Consider the following 6,678-nt stretch of genomic DNA (forward strand, 5'->3'; position numbering starts at 1 on the left):
GAACAACCTTGGTATTAAATGTTTCATTGATATCCTTGAGAATGATAATCTTGCCAGTTGGCAGGATATCGAGCTTAAGTTTAATCTTCCTGATTCCCATAGGCGCACTTATGATCTGATTTCTAATGCCTGTAGTTCATTCAATCTTCCTTGTAGGTGTGATGTGGACTCTCATAGATTCTTATCCTTTCATTGGGATGATGGTCCTCTCTTGCATAAACTCAAGGCTAAGGATATTTATAAAGTTCTTAAAAAAAAAATTCCATTCTCTCCCATCTGAATTCTATTTGGTATATGAATCTTGATTTTTCTGAATGGCAAAAAATTCTTGACAGGTTTTGGAAATCTCATATTCCTCCCAAAATATTGCATTTCAAGTGGCAGCTTCTTCTTGATAGAATTCCTATTAAAGATCAATTTGGCAATACTAACTCTTGCTCTATTTGCAGGACTCCTGAAAACTTAAGACATATTTTTCTTACTTGTCAATTTGCTAAGATTATATGGAAATTTTTTGGAATTATTATTACTGATCATGTGTCTGTTATGGATATTATTCTTGGCTATATCACTGGTCTTAGAAAGGATGCTAATTTCTTTTGGAATATTCTATTCTCTCATATTCTTTGGTTTATTTGGAAATTTAGAAATGAGGACAAATTCCAAGACATTGGTAGATCCTTTACTTTGTTTCAATTGAAACTCATACAATTTAAGATTGTTTCGCAGGTGTGTTGCCTCATGAAGCTTGAGGAAAATAAATTGAAAAGATTCCTGCATGATGGCCACGGGCTAGAACGGGCTAGCATTGTAGATGATCAGGCAGCTTTCGAGGTTGCCCTTAAGCGTCTGCTGAAGGAAATTAGAGACACCAGAGGCCCTTCTACTGATAGGTTGGATTTCTTTGCACATATCCTTGAGAGCAAGAAAATAGTTTGGATGGAAGGAGAGCAGGGTTGGACTTCTTGGATTGAAGACCATGATGACATTCTAGATTAATTTTCATCTTTTTCTTTTGTATTCTCGGAAAAACTGATTCATATTGTGCGAGTTAGCTATTTTTTGGATCTTAGTTGAACTTGATGGTTGAGCTTGGTGGTTGAGGCTTGCCTCCCTTGCTCTGATTTTGTACTCATTTCTTTTTGGATGTTCGATTATTTAATTTAAAAAAAATAATTTTAACTAAATATATTCTTTTTAGTTTTACAAATTAAATTAAATAAAAGGTAAAAATATTATAAATAATAAAAATTAAATATAATGAATAAACTATTTGATTGTGACAGGAGAAAGGTACAGTAATTTTAAATCTTTGATTGATTTTAAAATGTTAAAAATTTTAATCCTAATTAATATCCATAAGAATTTTCAGATAAGAGTCACCGTGAAAGACTGACAGGATAGAGTGGAGGCATACATGTATGTATGATAAGGGCTATGCATGGCATGCGGTAGGGAATTCGTCGGCTGCAGCCGGTTCCTAACTAAAAGCCCTAATGAAAATCCCACCCAAACCATTAAACTGATAAAAAAAAATGATAAATTTTAAAACTCTAGAATCGAAACAGTTCCTATTAAAGCTTTTGTATCGTGCTGTAGTGGCGGCAGATGCAGAGAAGAATCGCATGGTCGATTGGGAAAAAATCATCTTGCAGGTTGTAGCCTATGCTAAGTTGGACAAAATGTAGGTTTCCATATACAACACGTCTGCTGCTTGTCGCCTGCGGGTCTCTGCTCGTTCTGTTTTCTGACTGAGCGGCCAAGCTCGGGGAAGAATCAGCGCAGTAAAAATGGTGCAATATAATTTCAAGAAGATTACGGTGGTGCCGTCCGGGAAAGATTTCGTTGACATAATCTTATCAAGAACACAGCGGCAGACACCTACGGTGGTGCATAAGGGCTATGCAATCTCCCGGCTCCGCCAGTTTTACATGCGGAAGGTAAAGTTCACTCAACAGAATTTTCATGATAAGCTTTCTGCTATAGTAGACGATTTCCCCCGCCTAGATGATGTGCATCCATTTTATGGAGATCTGTTAAACGTTTTATATGACAAAGATCACTACAAGTTGGCCCTTGGCTAGATAAATACTGCCCGCAATCTCATTGCCAAAGTGGCTAAAGACTATGTTAGGCTTATAAAATATGCCGATTCTCTTTACCGCTGCAAATCTTTGAAGGTTGCGGCGCTTGGACGGATGTGTACCATTGTTAAGAGAATTGGGCCGAGCTTAGCTTATCTTGAACAGGTCAGGCAGCATATGGCAAGGTTACCGTCAATTGACCCAAATACCAGGACTATTTTGATCAGTGGATACCCTAATGTGGGCAATAGTTCTTTTATTAATAAGATTACTAGGGCGGATGTAGATGTCCAACCTTATGCTTTTACTACGAAGTCTTTGTTTGTTGGACATACTGATTATAAGTACTTGAGGTACCAGGTTATTGATACACCAGGTATTTTGGACCACCCCTTGGAGGACAGGAACACCATCGAGATGCTCAGTATTACTGCCTTGGCTCATTTGAAGGCGGCTGTTTTGTTTTTCCTTGATGTTTCGGGATCCTGTGGTTATAGTATTGCGCAACAGGCAGCTCTGTTTCATAGCATAAAGCCTCTGTTTGCCAATAAGCCTCTTTTTGTAGTTTGTAATAAGATTGATTTGCAACCACTAGAGACACTACCGGAGGACGATGCAAATTGGTTGCGGAGATGAGGTCCGAGGCTGGGAAAAATATGGGTGGCTTCTTTGGGAATCAGGAAGGGGGTGATGATGGTGTGCTACTCTCTATGAGTGCTTTGAAGGAAGAAGGGGTGACTGCAGTGAAGAATGCGGCATGCGAGAGGTTGTTGGAGCAGAGAGTGGAAATTAAGATGAAGTCGAAGAAGATCAGCAGTTGTCTCAATAGGATTCATGTTGCAATGCCCAAGCCGCGAGATGGGAAAGAGAGACTCCCATGTATCCCTCAAGCTGTTCTGGATGCCAGGGCGCGTGCTGCCAAGGAGGCCAGGAAGTTGGAGAGGGATATTGAGAATGAAAATGGTGGAGCTGGAGTTTACTCTGCAAGCTTGAAGAAGCGGTATATTTTGGCAAATGAAGAGTAGAAAGAAGATGATATTCCTGAGATCATGGATGGACACAATGTGGCAGACTTTATTGATCCAGATATCTTGCAGAGGCTTGAAGAACTGGAGAGGGAAGAAGGGATTAGGATGGCTGCTGAGGGTGATGAGGATGATGAGATGGAGGAAGTGGAGTTGAATCCAGATGAAAAGGAAGCTCTGGCTGCAATCAGGAAGAAGAAGAAGATGCTTATTGTGGAACACTGATTGAAGAAGAGTACGGCAGAGAGCAGGCCTACCGTACCAAGGAAGTTTGACAGGAACAGGGAATATGGCTCAAACAGAATGGGAAGACATCTTTCTAGCCTAGGCCTGGATCCCTCGGCAGCAATAGAGAGAGTTCGAAGTAGGTCAGTGTCTCGTCAAGGCCGCAAGCGAGATAGGTCCAGCGGAGTGGACGAAAATGCTGATGCCATGGATATTGATCAGCCAAACAAGAAGCAGCGTCTGTTATCACGGTCAAGATCTAGGTCTAGGCCTCCTGGTGAAGTTGTTCCAGGAGAGGGTTTCAAGGACTCAGCTCAGAAATTGAAAGCTATTAAACTTGGCAAGAAGTCTTCAAAGAAGAGAAACAAGGATGCTCGCAAGGGAGAGGCTGATAGAGTGATAGTGAACCTGAAACGAAAGCATTTGTTTTCTGGCAAGAGATCTATCGGGAAAACAGATAGACGTTAAAAGTTCAAAGGTTTTATTTTTTAGGAAGTAGTATTTGTTGCTATCGGCTGTTGGATTGACATGCCAACTTACAGTAAATGCAGGATATGGTTTAACTGATGACGCTTGAGCAAATATAATTATTTTATGTTAATTTGGTTTTGATTCGATGTAATATTTCTCTTCCTTCATATTTATTTTGTCCAAGGGATTTCCACGTGTCTCTTTATTTGTGAATTTCTGATTGACCAAATTCATTTTTTTAGAAAAAAACATATTAGATTTGGTCAAAAGAGAATCTATAATTTGACATTATATTAATCTTTTGCTGATAACTAGATCTATTTTTCTGCCTTGATTCAAGTTGGTGCACCTCTCGATCAATCAATAAATATATATGATTTGGGTTTTGTTATACTGTACTTGTCTTTCATTGACTGATGTGCATTCATCCAGTCTGTTGTATTTACAAAATTCAGTGCTCTTGCTATAGTGAAATGAAAGATAATTTTTTTTTTCCAACCGTAGAGGCCTGTAAAATGAACAAGACATGGTGCAGAACTGAGAATTGTGGAATGCTTTTAAAATTTGTAGTGTGGAATATATGTGAACATGTGCGTGCAGATGCGATTCATTGGTTCCCACTTTTTTTCACAGAATGGATGTTGCAATAATTGACAAATTGATTTCTAGATGTGGAATTTACTTGTGATATGCAGCATAATTTTCTTATATGCAATTTCTTAATCAGACTTTACTATATTGATGCCCGAAGAAATCTTAAGTCAGGTAATGATCTCATCCTAATAGTTCAACTTTGGCAGTTGGCAACATAAAGACTATAAGATGGTAAATGTGCTCATAAAAATCCTTCCTTTGCTTGGTAAATCCCTTTTTGCCATTGTCAATGTGCATATGGTATTGTGCAATCTTTATCTGTGACTGGATGCATTAAGCCTTTCCCTGGTATTGGAAAATTTCTGATTTTGCAATGGCATGTTTGGCTGTATTGCATGTTGGAGAGCTAAAGTCTGTTCTCCTTGGTATGTGGTACTTAGATATAAGTTTTGCAGAATTGCAGCACTTCCTGAAACCTTCATGTACACGAAACCTGCAATAAAAATGTGGAATATCTGCTTGAGTCTCTTGGACAAATGTCTTGTAGGCTACTAAACCCTAGAGTGTAGTAAGTTTATTATCTGACAGGCTTCTTAACTGGACTTGCTAGCCCTACTACTGATTGATAAATCTGACAACATTGTGAAACATTTTTCTGCTGGTGGGAAACTATCTTCAGGTTGCTGTTAAATGAAACACCATGGCAAAAAGTGGTTCTGTAACATGCACAAATAACGAGCTCCATTCAATTTTGGACCCATTTACTCATGATTTCAAATTATTTGCTCCCCGTCCTCTGAAATTAGCTTTTGTGTTTCCTGCCTTTCTCTTATACACATGATTCTATTGTCCATTCGGATCAGTTATCTCATAATGAGCCACTAAGTTGGAACTCATATTTTATGTGTTTCATTTTTCCTTCTATTTGATTGAATCCTCATTCATGGCATTGGAACAAAGGTCTAGCACTCAACATGTAATGTTTACCTTGTCCTTGCATCTGCAATGACTGCAAGCTTCTCATCAGCACATAAGTCACTCTGCAGGCTTTAAGGCTATGGAATGGAGTGCACCTCAGATGTCTCTTCTGTCAGCAATGATTTGTGTTGAGAGTTGAAACAGATTGCTAGGTTATTGTGGTGAGCAGTGGAGGGTTGTAACACTTGTTGTTGCAGATACAAGTACCCTTTTTGGTCGGTGCATAGTTATTTTAATAATTACACTAGATAAGCCATACTTCAAGGCACAAATCATGTCCTGACCTCTTAAATTTTTAATGATAATTGCACAAGTCATGTTTGGTTTTCTCTCTGTGGTAAAATATGAGGTGCTTATTAGTTTCAAGAAGCTGGACCTTAGCATTTTCTGTGTTCCATTATTCATATTAGTTTCAAGAAGCTGGACCTTAGCATTTTCTGTGTTCCATTATTCATCCTATTTGAATTGAGTCCTCTTTCATGGCATTAGAACAAAGGTCTAGCAGTCAACCTGTAAGGCTTATTTTTCCCTTGCATTTGTATAGTGCTATGATTGGAAGCTTCTCATCAACAAGAAGTCACTCTGTGTGCTTTAAGGCTGTGGAATGGAGTACACCTCGGGTGTCTCTTCCATCAGCAATGATTTGTGTTGAGAGCTGAGACAGATTGCTAGGTTATTGTGGTGAGTACTGGAGGGTTGTGACCCTTGTTTGGTGCAGACACAAGTACCCTTTTTAGTTGGTGCATCGTTATTTCGATAGGTTCACTAGATAAGCTATACTTCAAGGTACAAATCATGTCTTCACCTGTTAAAATTTTAATGATAATTGCACTAGTCATGTTAAGTTTTATTGCTGTGGTAAAATATGAGGTGCTTATTAGTTTCAAGAAGTTCAAAAATCATTTGTAGATAAACAATTGAAATGCAGTATGATGTTATGGATAGAAAAGGAACAGAAAATGCTTTTTAATATTTATAGATTTTGTAACATTGGATGGAGTAGGAGACAATTAGGTTTTGGTCTGGCATGCCCATGTAAAATTGGTTATGTAAATGCTGGCTGCTATGACTTCGAGAACTTCAAACTTGACTTGCCAGCAAAAATTCTCATTGGATTTCTGTGTCTACCATACACATGATCCCTGTTATGCATCACAATATTATAAGGTTTTCAGCATCTCAAATATTTGGAGAACAAGTGTGCAAAACAAACTATTAAAAGAAGATAGATACTGAATTTGCAGAAAACCTGAAGATATAGAAACATCAATTTATTCTTGTAAGAAGAGTTTTCTAATTTG

General features: G+C 38.3%; 1 pseudogene; it reads left to right on the top strand.

Moving 5' to 3' along the window:
* Positions 1-1,467: 1,467 nt before the first annotated feature.
* LOC149532650 (nucleolar GTP-binding protein 1 pseudogene) lies at positions 1,468-3,944 on the top strand (annotated as a pseudogene).
* Positions 3,945-6,678: the final 2,734 nt, after the last annotated feature.

Source organism: Cupressus sempervirens, chromosome 10 (assembly GCF_028749045.1).
Source record: "Cupressus sempervirens isolate cs-2001-9-10 chromosome 10, ASM2874904v1, whole genome shotgun sequence".
Taxonomy (NCBI): domain Eukaryota; kingdom Viridiplantae; phylum Streptophyta; class Pinopsida; order Cupressales; family Cupressaceae; genus Cupressus; species Cupressus sempervirens.